Source organism: Aedes aegypti, chromosome 2, assembly GCF_002204515.2.
Source record: "Aedes aegypti strain LVP_AGWG chromosome 2, AaegL5.0 Primary Assembly, whole genome shotgun sequence".
Lineage (NCBI taxonomy): Eukaryota > Metazoa > Arthropoda > Insecta > Diptera > Culicidae > Aedes > Aedes aegypti.
The window spans coordinates 91,854,233-91,867,980 of NC_035108.1; the positions used below are offsets into that span (position 1 = coordinate 91,854,233).

The window sequence follows — 13,748 nt, forward strand, 5'->3', positions numbered from 1 at the left end:
GAATATCTTCAAAACCAGATCACCAATGATCAATATTGTCACGGTTTCCTAAATTAGACGAGTTTTTTTGTACAAAAATATCGAAACAAAAAAGTTACCGCAATTTGAGAGTTATAGCAAGCTAATTGATTTTTAATTCAGGATTCGGCCAAATGGCACTCGGCCAAATGACCGGACACCCTTGCAAGAGAGCCATGGAGCTTTTTAATTACACGTGCATTCACAAAGATATGTCCAAATCATTTTTGCATCTCTTAAAGGGAGTGTCCCAAAACTTTTGCACGAAAGTGTAGCCGGGGAACGCTCGGAGAGGGGACGATGCGGTGTCGGACCGGTTAACGCTTAAAAGCCAGATGAAATTAAATAAAGTAAAATAACTTAAAAGCGGCCTAGCAAAGTGAAAGGAAACCGTCGTCGTCGACGTCGTGCGCACAGGTTGGCTCGGTTAGTTGGGGAAGGCCATCGCAACCCATGATTGTAAGCGTCCGTCTCTGGTCCGCCGTCCACCACAGTAAAGACAACAAGATCGATACAAACAAGACAAAAGGCCACAAATTTAGTAGCACGGCGTTTCTGGTAGAACAATATGAACGCAAAATTATAGGCATCGTCAAATCCTTTAATATTCTAATATATCGGCACCAACATTACAAAAGGGCTTAACTACTTTTGTAAGCCACATCATTCTTCGAACCTGAAGACCATATTTCACTACTCCCATGCAATCCCCTTTTTTATTCCTTTATTAGTATCATTTCAAACGTCACATCCGTTTCTTATATCTTGGTGTTCTGTGTTAGAAAACACTATCATCCCAATTTGGTTGAACTAAATTAGGCTATTATTTACAACATATTTAATTACATTTGCCGTAGCAGTGCAAAATTTGTACAAAAAAGTTGATTTCACTTACTAATAAGAAAGGAGGATTTTTTTTTGGGAAAGAGTAAAGTAATTGGCGATGCGTATTTTTTGTAGCAAACCTTTGCCATATACACTCCGTGAGTATTGCTGCCCGTTCGGTGGAATTCTACGCAGAGAAGGGCATTCGATTTGCTCAATACTCCGCAGATAAAGTGACCTGTTGCTGTTAATGTTCGCTCCGGGCTTGGGTTGGGACCGCTGACAGTCTCCATCGCTCCCGTGAAGAAATGTGACCAAGAAGAAAAAAAACAGAACCAATCTCGAGGTCAACGTTTAACGAGTGGTTCGACTTCTTGGTACTGAGAGTGATTATACAATCGGGTCACCGAGTGGAAAAATGGGTCGTTTACTCGGTTGAAGAGAAAAAAAAAAGTTGTTGGGGGATCTATACCCCATAATTCTTCCACGGGATTGTGAGTTGTCTGTCTCGACTGCCCTGGTTCCTTAATTGTGGTCCCCGTGCATGGCGAGACTCCAACCATTTACCGCACAAGGGCGTTGATCCATTCAAGGATAGAATCCTCTTAGGTAACCATTTAGGTACAAAGCCATTACAGGCCAAGGGTTTTTTCCATTTGGAAACATAACTAGTAGCGTAACTACAGGCATTTGTCACTTATCGCTATCGTACGCACGGTGGCTCCGACAAAGCGACTCTGACATTACACAGGGTTTTTGTGGGAAGCCCTGGAATAGTCCACATGGGATCATAACCCCGTATAGCAAGGCCCTTTCATGCAACCTGCTGTGATACGGGTAGACACACCCTTACGGGTGAAGAGAAGCTGGTCTGGGTTTGAACCCATGATCATCCGCTTGTGAAGCGAACTGTCATAGCCTTGCGGCTACGAGACCAGCTTGACGAACAGGATGACTATTGGTAATGATATTGTATTGCTGTTACAACAAAAACTTTGTTTTGCCTAACGCCATGATTAAATAACAATGAGAATATATACCAAGGTGTGGAAAAAGAAGCAATGGCTTTATATTAGTAAGGAGAAAAAACGTAAACAAAAATAACTACGTCACTAATTTACACGGCTTCTTATGGAAGCTCACTCGCTTGTAGTTGTAAAACATTTTGCACCCTACACGGATGTCACGCACACTAAATGTCTTCTCCACACCTCGGTATATATTCTCATTGATAAAATAAAGTTCTACTGTGTTCTACACGCTCGGATTAATTCACACAAAATTGGACTGGATTTGAAAAAAAAGTGTCATCTTTGACCAACTTTCAAGATAATTTTCGGAATGAAATTCGATTTTGTTTGTTTCCTCCAGGATTACCTGACGAACGAATTTCACAAATATTTCAATTATCACCGTTGGACCGTTGAATAGTTAAACCGTCGAAAGTGTGTTTAGCATTAGCTTATATTTCATGTAAATAATTGATAATATTTACTAATATATCATCTTATTTCTATTCAGACGATAAATAGGAATCTATTCCATTTATTGGATGCATATTGTTTTCCAGCCGTTTAGAGTTAAGGTGAAACATCTCGGAATCCAAAGATGGCCGGCACAATGGCCGACTTCTTCCCCTACTCACGTTTTTAAAGGCACAAAACTGGAGAAATAGTTGGCAAACGTTCCTGATCTTCTTATTTTAAGCTAGCAGAAGTGCACAAAGTCAAAATAAAAAATTCACTGTTGTTGGATGCTTTCTTCGCGAGATTTGTGCCTTTGAAGTTTCAGTGCAATCTTAAGAGTTGATTCCAAACTGTGTCACCTTAACCGCATCATCAGAGAAAAGTTAATTACCAATTTCACGATTCTTAGCTCACTGCGTATTGGTTGATCGATTTCGATTTTGTTATAAATCATCTAAGCGTGTAGGTATCTGCGAGGTGAACTGTCCATTGTCATGCGCCGAAATATACAACGAAGTAAGTTGATTTGTTGAACAGTATGGTCTCCTATAAAACGGTGAATCTGCGGGGAGGAATCTCATCGCTAATTGAATTTCACTTGGTTGAGCATGAGGACGGTGATACCAATCATAGCAAGGACATCACTAAACTTTCTTCGGCATGGATTGGTTAGGCCTTCTATATAGTGTAAAGAATTCCAGTGTTTACTGCATTAGAACTGAGTCTTAAATGAGCTTCTGAAATCTGTTGGTGTATGCGACATTATCTCCATAATGTTTATATGGCAATGAAACTCATGGTTGGTGATAATTCCACAAGAGTTGTGTGATCCCTAAACAAGGATTTTTAACCGTTTCATTCGAATCCGTGTTGTTGGTGACCTGACTGTACGCCATTCGTTGAACAATAGTGTCCGGGGTTCGTTTAAAAATAGATGCGTGTGCCAGTGTTGGATGATGAATTTCGTGCTTGCCTTTACTTTATGGATGTTGACACCATACGGGAATATGCATTCGTACATCCGCTTATCACTAAAAGGTGATACTTGATCTCTTAGAAGACTTGATTCCATATTTTTTTCTCAGAATCTTAAAAAGTTTTTATTCTAAGTTGTCTTATGCAATGTTTAGTCACTTAAAAAGCTAATTTCCGAGCTGGAATTTCTTCAGATTAAACCTGTGCGCAGCCGCCGCCGATCCATTTCACGTCACGACGACGCCGAGCTATGCATCGGCGGCGTGCCATACGCCAATCAACGTCATGCCGCCGATTTTGCATTTTAACGCCGATAAATTATATAGCTCAAAACGTTAGCTTTATCAGCTAAATAAGTTTTAATATTATGGAAATAAATACCCCAGTTAATATTTGGGCATTTACTTAGGACAAAAAAAAAATAGAAAATCATGCATCAATGTATCAAGTGATTTCTCCAAGAAGTTGTCCCGGAAATCATCCTGTGTATCTACCAGAAATATCGATAATCATTTCATGGTTTCTTTTTAGGGGACCTTCTAGAGTGTGAATTGGTTGAGAAATAATTTTTGAGATTCTTCCATGATTTTGTTTCCCAAGATTTAGTCATTCTAGCATTCCCCTTAAAATTTTATTTAGGTTATTCTGATGATTCTACCAAGATTTCCTTAGGTGTTTCTCCAAGAATTCATAGCTTACATTCAGATTTTTTCTTTAAAGATTTTTCTGATACCGTTTTGTCTCAAATTCCGAACAGTCTCATATTCCGAACACTCGGGTTTTATATGGCGGTTTGGCTAAAATGTTTCGCTGAAATATGTCATCTAATAATCAGAAAATGGCAGTCAATAGCAATTCAATTTTAATGTCTCCCAATCTTTTTTATACCTCGGGAGAAGTGATGATTATGTAGTTCGAGACTACTAGAAATAGCACAGATGAATTTATTTGCGAAATTATTCATTTGAATATGATTAATTCGTACTGTTCGGAGTTTGAATCAAGATGTTCGGAATATGAGACAGAATGAGCACAGTGTTCGGCATTTGAATCAAAATGCTGTTCCATACTTTTACGTAAAAACAAGACTAAAAAAGTTAAAATACACAATTTCAACTATAAACCCAACAGATAACAGTTAGACTTTGTGAAGAAATCAAAATATTCACAAATATCTGTAAATTTATGCACATCAGATGCATTTGAAGTCACTGTTGGCCTTAAGTGTTCGGAATATGAGTCAAAACGGTATGTCATGAATTTCATCAAAAATATATTCAAGAACTTCTTAAAACGTTTTTTTTTTTAAGAATTCAAGGAAATTTTTTAGATTTTTGGAGGATTCCACAATGAATTCTTTTATTGCTTAAGATTTTTTATGAGCTTCATGCTTGCTTTTCGATTTCCCTCCATGAATTATTCTTTTCTTAATGATTTGTTTCAGTAATTTGTTTTGAACATATTTCAATAATTATGGCTGGTATTTATCCATACACTTCTGATTGCAAATTTTTCAGGATTTCTCTTAAAACGTAAAAGAAAATTTGCCAGGAATTTTACTGAACTCCTAAATCAATTACTTCATAAAGATTCATCCAGAATTTACCCAAGTTTCTATAAATCCATCGTGGGATTCCTTCCTTCGTCACTGGTTCTGTTGAGAGTATTCCACAGATGTGTTTCTAGTTTCTTAAAAACATTCCAAGGATTATGGTAAAGATTGAAGGATGTTAGATATGAGGAACAAAATTCTCCTGGAAGGCTTCTACAATCAGATTCTTCCAGGTGTTTCTTCGTGGATCCTAACAACTATTTGTTCAGGAATGTCTCCACGAAATTGTTTCTTCAATAATTCCCAGGATTCGTCCTCGATTCTTATCATAATTTTAAATCGTTCAAGGATTGTCCAGAATTTTTTAATAAATTTCTATATTAATTTCTTCGAAAATAATCTTTGAGACACCTACTTCTTGGAATTTTTATGATATTTTCTTTTGAAATTCTTTCGAAAAGTTCCTTCAGAAGTTTTATTAATTATTGCACAATGAATTCTTGTCGAAGTTCTTTCTAGCGGTTCTACAAAACTGTTCTTATGAAACTTTCTTCAAAGATCTCATTCATCTTCCTAATGCATGGGAAAAAATATCGCTTAAAAATGATCACGATGAACTAGGAGGATTGATATCTCAATGCACATAGATTCTGTCAAAGATCCTGTGATATTTCTTCTAGATAAATCTATAAAAGTTCTCCAAGTATTCTTCCAAGCTGTTTTTTAGGGAATCCTACCATAGATTATTCTTGGAGTTAAAAAAAATCGTTCAATCTCCAAAAATTCCTTTGCATTTACTCAGGGATTATTCAATATATTTGATTATTGTTCTTGGAGTTTCTACGAAAGAACTCATCCTTACTCGGGCTTTTCAAACCACATTGCCCGGCGAACGTGGAGACTGAGAAAAAAAATCAATACCGGGGACTTCCTCTTGCCATTAAGTAGGCTGCTGAAAAACGTCATGGAACGTCCTATACAAAATTACTAGGACAGGACGTGACAGTTCAACTAAGACGATCCCGTTGTTTTTCAGTCGATAACCTTGACGATACAATAGCCAGTGCTACCAGTATCCTTTTCAAGCAAATCTTGTGAACAAATTTAAATATTAAAGCTCATAATTTGGTTGTTTCTTGTACGCTTCATTCAGCTTTTTAGAAAACCAGGTTAAAAATTCAAAACCGACGATATTTTAAGAGCAAATGGACACAATTTCCATTATAGTGCTCCTAATCAAGTATTTTTTTAGCATTATAAGAGCATATGCGGTTTACTTAACATCGTATATAGATTGATTTGTGACAAAAAGGCTTCATGAAAAATTTCCAAACTTTTGATAAAAACTGTAATTTATGAACTAGCAATACGGCCGGGCTAGCAACAAAGTGCCCTGTTGCAATCCAACGCAACGATGTGTAAGTAGGCCTTTGCCAAAACGACCAATAAGAAGTGGTCTTTTTCGACGGCCAATTGATCTCGTTTTTATACTTTGACCTGACACGTCTTGTCTAAGAAAAATTAGAGTTCCAATCAATCTCGTTCTTTTCTGGCTAGTCTAGTGTTAAGTTTACAGTCTGTGCAGCTAAATGGCTGAAGACGGTGTCCGTGTCTTTTTTTTTTAAATAAATTGAGCATTTTGTTTTATAAACGACATGCTCTGTTTTTTTTTCAATAGCGCTGAACGAAAACACATTTTGATTCATCTCCGATAACATACTTGACTGTATTCTTTCGATGTATGCTGTCTTTTCTCCCTAAGGCAGTGGTTCTCAACCTTTTTGCAGCTGCGACCCCCTTTAAAGTTCCATAAACATCCCGCGGATTTCTATTATGGATGGCCTTGAAATGAAAGTTTATGGAAGCCTTCCAAAGATCTCAATATGAACCAGCAGATACACTTGGCAGGCACACCCAAAATTCACGTCTGTAATTTATTGAAAAAAGCTAAGCAATTCGCACAAATTCATTAGTGGTACATTTTAAGTCTGATGTATGAAAGTTGCCTTCTTCCCTTCCGTTACTTCAGTCAGCGATTAAGAACTAACCCCTGACTCTAGCACAAGATCGACACATCAACTGGTTACATGCTTGCAAAAGTTGAGGAATAGAAAGGGGTGATTAAGTGATCAACTACTTAAAAAATATGCAGAAAATTCTACAAATTATATTTTTAATTTGGCCGTGGCAGAAATCCGTTAAAATTTCGTCAGGAATTCTTCAAAAGTCTTGTTAGATCGAGAATATTTTCAGAAATCTTTATACGATAACCACGACAGACATAAGTCAAGATTCTCACAAAAATTATGCTATTAAATTCGAGAAAATTGGTTTGACAATTTATAAAAATCCAAAAATTCCAAATTACTTCAATTTCTTCAATTTTTGCTGAGAAACTATCAAAAAAACAAATTGTCTGGGGGTCTCGACAGGAAGCTGGAAAAACTTGCCAATGATTATGCCAGAATTATGTCACAATTTTTCTGTGGATATCTCTAGGAGCGTTGTCAAACAAATAAAGTCAGTGAGGTAAAATTGAGATTGTAATCTCATATTGGCAGAAAAAAAAATGCAAGTATTGATCAGCCATTATGTTCTTAAAAATTTAATACATCCTTCTTTTTTTTTAAATTTGAAATATAAAAAAATCTGAACCCCGCTACTCTATGCAAAACAAACGACGTGAAGATTCCTTACATTTATTTATCAATCATAAGAATGACACTCTTACAATGGCTTCGCGGACCCCCTAAGAAGTCGACACGGCCCCCTAGGGGTCCGTGGACCACCGGTTGAGAAACCCTGTCCTAAGGTATTTACCATACCCTTAGCAGAAGTCTTTATACACTTCTAGCAAGCTCATATTGATCGGATCGATGACAAAATGTGGTGTATTCCAAGAAGCAGAATCTGGACGAATGTTTTGGAATTTTGGTTAGGTCCTTGATTTCTTAATTTTTGGAATACATCTGAACTGCCCATAACTGCATATCAGTCACATTCGTCATTTTTTACAATTTCGAGTTAATACCGTGGAGAGTTATCAAATGATGTATACTTTCGATCAGCTTATTAAAATCTGAGATTTTGTTCTAGAAAATTCGAAAAAAAAATACAGTGTTGTTTTGTCACATTGGTAATGGTATCCGCATAACAGTCACATTGAGATTATGCATGAGCCTCGTGATGTAGTAGCAAAGAATTTTCTATCAGAATTTATTTTCTGACTATTCACCCAATAAACGGTATGAGCTGTACAAATTTTCAACCTCAAATAAGCACTTTTGAGTTCCTGGAAAATTTTAGTTTCTTCCCATACTGCCATAAAAAGCACACTTGGTGTTCCATTTACTGAATGCCTACTCTTGTCGAATGTTACAAATATGCAGTTATGGGCAGTGAACTTCGTGTGCAAATGCTTAATAACACAGTGCAACATTTTCGAGGTCATCGAATGTAAACCAAATTCTGTCTTGAGATCCTGAAAAAACAGAGCCATACAAGCAAAATCCTATTTACGCCCTTTTCAAAAGTTTAGCTTGGTTTTTCTTAAATACGACTATATCTGTTGGGAATTTCTCAACGCAAAAAATATCCGCAAACATTGAATGCAAAATACTTGAACCCTCATACTGTGTACGAAGAGCGAGGGATTTCAGTAGTTCATTTCTTGCTTTATCATCGGTAAATTCTCGGTGAAATTATGTTGATATCTCACATTTTTCTACTTCCAATGGCGTTAATTTCTTGGACAGTTTGTTGACAGATTTTTCAAGAATTTTTTTGAAATGTTCGCCTAAGGTTTTGAGAAAAATCCGACAAAAATGGTATAAAAATACTATCAAAAATCTAATTGCCTGATGTTTTGAAGAGGATCTTGTCAGTAATATGTCAATAGTGTGCCCAGAAATCCCAACATATTTTCTTTAGAATTTGTTCAAGTTATCTCAAATACAAATAAAAGATATATCAGTAGAAATCATGAAGAGTTTCTTTAAAGAAATACATGAAAAATTTCTCTACGAATTTCTCAAAAACTTAATTGCTATCACACCTCCACACAGTGATTAAAACGCTTTTTCTGACTTTTAAAATAACTCTCTGGAATGAAAAGATATTCACGAAGCCTCCATAAATAATAAAGTAATATCTTACGTATTCCTTTGAAAGTAACAAAAACAAGATACTTATCTCTCTTCTGGCAATCTAGCTTGTTTCTTAAAGGATGTACTAGTATAATTGTTACATGGATTACTGAAAAAAAATTAGCAGGAATCTTGGAATCAAATCATAACCAAGAATCAAAGAAGTTCAAAGAAAAATAGAAAAGGTGAAAACTCTATCAAGAAATATTCGAGTAATGCTTGCAAAACTTTTTGAATTGGACTTTATGTAGTTCATGGAAAAATCGTGAGCTGATTATATTCTGAACATTACAATGCCATTTTCAAAAAAAAAAAAAACAAAGCACGTCTAGTTTACGATATATTGACTGTTGAAAATGGAATGCACTTTTTTACGATTTAAGTATCCTTGCATGTCAGTTTTCCAGCTTTACATAATTTCAGGCTTGATAGAAACTCCTCTGCGATGCAAAGAGGAGGCGATTTTGCCGTTTTTCTGAGGAGAAAAACTGAACTTAAAATTTTCAACACAGATCTTCAAGCGATTCGAGTGAGACTGCAAAAAAAATGCGAGGATTTTTTCAGGTACTCTTTTTCTCTTGTTGCGATGCTCACCTTTACTCACACTTCAAAAGAACTCTTGATCCTGCCGTCCGAACAAGGTTGTCCTCGAGGAGCTGTGAGAGCACCCTTTTTTGATGGATTTTTACTCTATTGTATTTTATGCTGCATCTTCCTCGCTCATTTTTCGTAGCCTCTCTACTTAGCATTTTTTCGATCCCTCGGAAAGAAGAAAAGGCAGCACACTGCTTTAGAGCATTTCACCGAACTCTAATGATGTTGAGGAGTATTACCAACGCTTCTCAATACTTCCGATGCTCATAAGTTATTGTTTGATGCTTTAGAAAAGATTTGTTTTTGCCACATAAATACGAAAGCAAACAAAGAATTTTGTATGAAGACTGCAAACATACTGAAACAATCCTGTTAACCTAAATTCAATCAAGCGATTCCAACCTCACTGTATCATACATGAGAGATTAAGTCCTTCTCTGCATATTTTGTGGATGAGATCACTGAAAATGTTTAAAAAATCATAGTTTTAGTTTCATGAGAACCAGTATAAACTTTGGCGACCTATGGCACCACATTGTGGCGTGCTGGATGAGAGCGGCATCTGATACGGCTATCCCAAATCTACTAGACACACATGACTTTTTGAAGAAACTCTTATAAAAGTTTCAGTGAATCACTGGAGGAACTTTAAGAGAAATACCAGAAGGGTTTAAAAGTATTACAATGTATCACTAGATGACTTCATGGAGACTCTTGAATAGTATCAGTTTCAGAAAATCTTTTATGAATCTTTGAAGTTTGTTTCATGGTGATGTGTTTCCAGCTTTCCTGAATTTTACAAAAAGTTCATCTTTGGGATTTTTTGAGAATCTTAGTAATCAGGTATTTGGTTAAACTTTTCATTATTGGAATTAATCGAAGTGAATATAGAGAAATAGTGGAGCGATGCTGATTGGAGTTTGGCTCCACGTCGATTTTTTATCCAACGTCGGTGTAAAGCAAATTATAACGGCACACAGGGTCACCTTAGATAATTTGAACAATAAATCCTCTAACGATATCTCCTAAAACTCTTTTGGGATTTGTTTCATGGAATTTCTCGGAAACACTCATAAAACTATTGCGATGATTTTTACAAGGATTTACCCAATATTCATTTATATCTGGAATTTCTCAAGAAATTCGTCTAGCGATTCTACAAGGTATTCTTCTAGTACAGGGTTTGAATCCTGAGAAAATTGAGAGAATCTCCCACGTATCGCTCTCTGTAACTATCATAACATACTGCACATTATGAGAGACTGTTTATCGTATACTGCTACAACTTTGATCAGATTGGGGGGATAGTAGAGCATGATAAAACCCCTCTAAACATGCTCCAAGCCTGGGGGACACTATTACTATTGGAGGTTCGTGAATTGTTCATCGTGCCAGTAAATAAAAAAAACCTATCCCCAACGCTAAATGAGTGAGAAAAATGGATTTTATCAACGCTCTCTCTTTGGGGCTCTCGCTCGCTGCTTCCATTTATCAGACTTGTTACACCTTGCGATACAATGACGATCGTGGACCGCAACAGATGGGATGTTTTTCTTTGCTTGCTTTGATCGTGCTTCATACTCAAATGAGAGCGAAATCTGCAATGCCTGTTCTAGTATTTTCTCCTGTTATTCAAGAATTCAACTAAGAAGCACCCCTGAGCAAAAGTGAAAAGTTTTTTTTTTTAATTTATCAACAAACTCATCATGTGGTACTTCCTAACATTGCTACAGGAATCAATCCAATCGAAAGTACCGTAATCCGGGGTATCATTGATCAGCGGGGTAACATTGATCGGAATGACCCATATCTCGTAAAAAGTTCGTATCGCCATTTATTGATGGAACCTTTTCAAATCATGAATTGTTCTTCTCTTTCTTATATTCATAAGCTAATGAAAGTGAAGATTTTTGCGTAAATTGCGTTTACCTTATGCGTAAATTTATCAACTTTTCGAAATAATTATTTCAATGGGTAAGGATGACACTACCGAACATTCATGTCTCACATAAGTTCTGCAAACGATAAGAGCAAGGAGAATGCGGTTCTTACTAAAAATGGCATTGCCGAAAACGATTCCGTTGTCAAAACTTTCATAAGTATGCTCAATTAGGCAACATTAACGAATTACTGTTAAGAATATAGAATTCCCTTAGAAAATAGCCTACCTTTAGGCGTATTCCATGGTTCGAGGTGTTTTTAATTTAGAAATAACTTAAAAATTAAATGACTTGTAAGCGTTTGGCCTTCATATTCGGCTTCGGGGGCCATGATTTAAGTAAGTAACGACATTTTCAATATTACCGAACATTGTTTACATAGGTGATCAATGTTACCCCATATCAGCTAAATCAAAAAATCGCTTAAAACATTTTTTTAAACATGCTTAAATCTTTTAAAAAACAAAATACAGTATAAAGTCACAAGCTATGGGTGGCAGTACTTGTTTTAAAAATATAAAATTTGCAACATTTTCATTTTCAAACAAAATATTTGAGAAATATTCAAAAAAATGATCAATGTTACCCCGGATTACGGTAACTTTGAATATTCATATAGGAACTATTTTGTACAAATTGACAATAATTATGGTCACAGTGTTGCCCAAAATCTGGAACAATACGCATCATACAACGCGAATATTTTAAAGATTTTTGTTTTTCAAGATGTTCTCCCAGATGTAACTTCAGACATTACTGCAAAAAATCCACGAATACGCCAAATATTACTCCAGTAACATTCAAAAATAGCTTATAGTTCTGTTATTTTGAAGCGTACAGTATTGGACAAAACATTTGAAGCTTCTTCAATTTTATATACACAAAATGGTAAACTGTAAGGGGTTAGATCTGAGTTATTTATAGATCAATTTGAATGATTTTTTTTCACGATTCTTCAGACATAGTTTGAATGTCAACATATATTTTTGAAAGACAGTCATGATATTTTCAACTACGAGGTCAAAAGAACTACAGTAATCTCAAATACGGATTTAATACAGTATTGTTTTTACAAATATCAACAATTGACAAAACATAAAATAATAAAGAAAAAATTTCGTATACTAAGTAACTAAGTATATCTTCGTCAAAGCATTAGATTTAGACGAGATAAAGCGTTATATTTTTTATGTCAAAAATTTATGTTCAATTGTAATTACTTTTTAACTTGTTATTGGAAAACTACTAAAATTCAAGTTACTCCTGACGTGCTGTGGAAATTTCATTCAACTCGGTTTATAAACAACTGAGATCTAGTTTTCTCAACTACTGCTCAAACTTAAATAAAATATACACTATTGTTAGTTGCTTCCTTCATGAGATTTGTTTCATGGAAGTTTTTATGAAATATTGCAGTTTCAAAAACTGACCTTTATTATACAGAAGGTGAAGGTAGAACAGCTTGACATCCTGATGTGGCCTTGTGCCTTACTTTTAAAGATTGATTTTTTTTATTACTATTTTAGGATTACACATTATAAAAAGCTAAAGAAAGGCTCTTCGAAGTATGTAATAAATGACTAGTAAAAATCCATTTGTTCAAAAGTTTGAGAAGGGAATAATTATAATTCACAACGATTTTTCGCTTAGAGGACAAAATGTAACCGAAAAAGTGTTGATAAAGGAAATGATTAAAAGAGTAAGAATAGTGCCCTTCTGTTCCACGATCCGGATTGTGCGCAAAATGCAAAAAGTTAACTGCCCCGAGTGAGGATCGAACTCACGACCTTAAGATTATGAGACTTACGCGCTACCTACTGCGCCATCGAGGCCGATGATTAGCGAGCTACCGCGCAAATATTTCAAACCAAGCCGGGAACATGTGCTGCTCTTCTATGGAGGGAAGAACGAAGAACGAACAAACAAAATTGATAACCAACACCGTCTGTGTAGCGAAGCGGCCACTAAGTATAGATGCGATTAGCAAAAAGCAGACAAACAAACGTACACACTGGATCGCGTAGGGCTTAAATCGAAGCAGGGAAAGATGGAAATAAAAAAAATATGAAAAATATGTGTTAGAGTGATCATACATTATTCGTAGATATGTCAAGTCTAATTACTTTTTATGATATTTGGATGCAAAATCATATGTGATTACAAAGTTACGCCTGTGTAATAATTACGTATTTAAAGGATCTGAACCTAATCCAACAGGTAAAATAGAACATTA

General features: G+C 35.7%; 1 non-coding gene across 1 annotated transcript; it reads right to left on the minus strand.

Annotated features, from left to right (window-relative positions):
- Positions 1-13,274: 13,274 nt before the first annotated feature.
- Positions 13,275-13,347, minus strand: Trnam-cau. Its single transcript has one exon. It is a non-coding gene; the product is annotated as a tRNA-Met (tRNA).
- Positions 13,348-13,748: the final 401 nt, after the last annotated feature.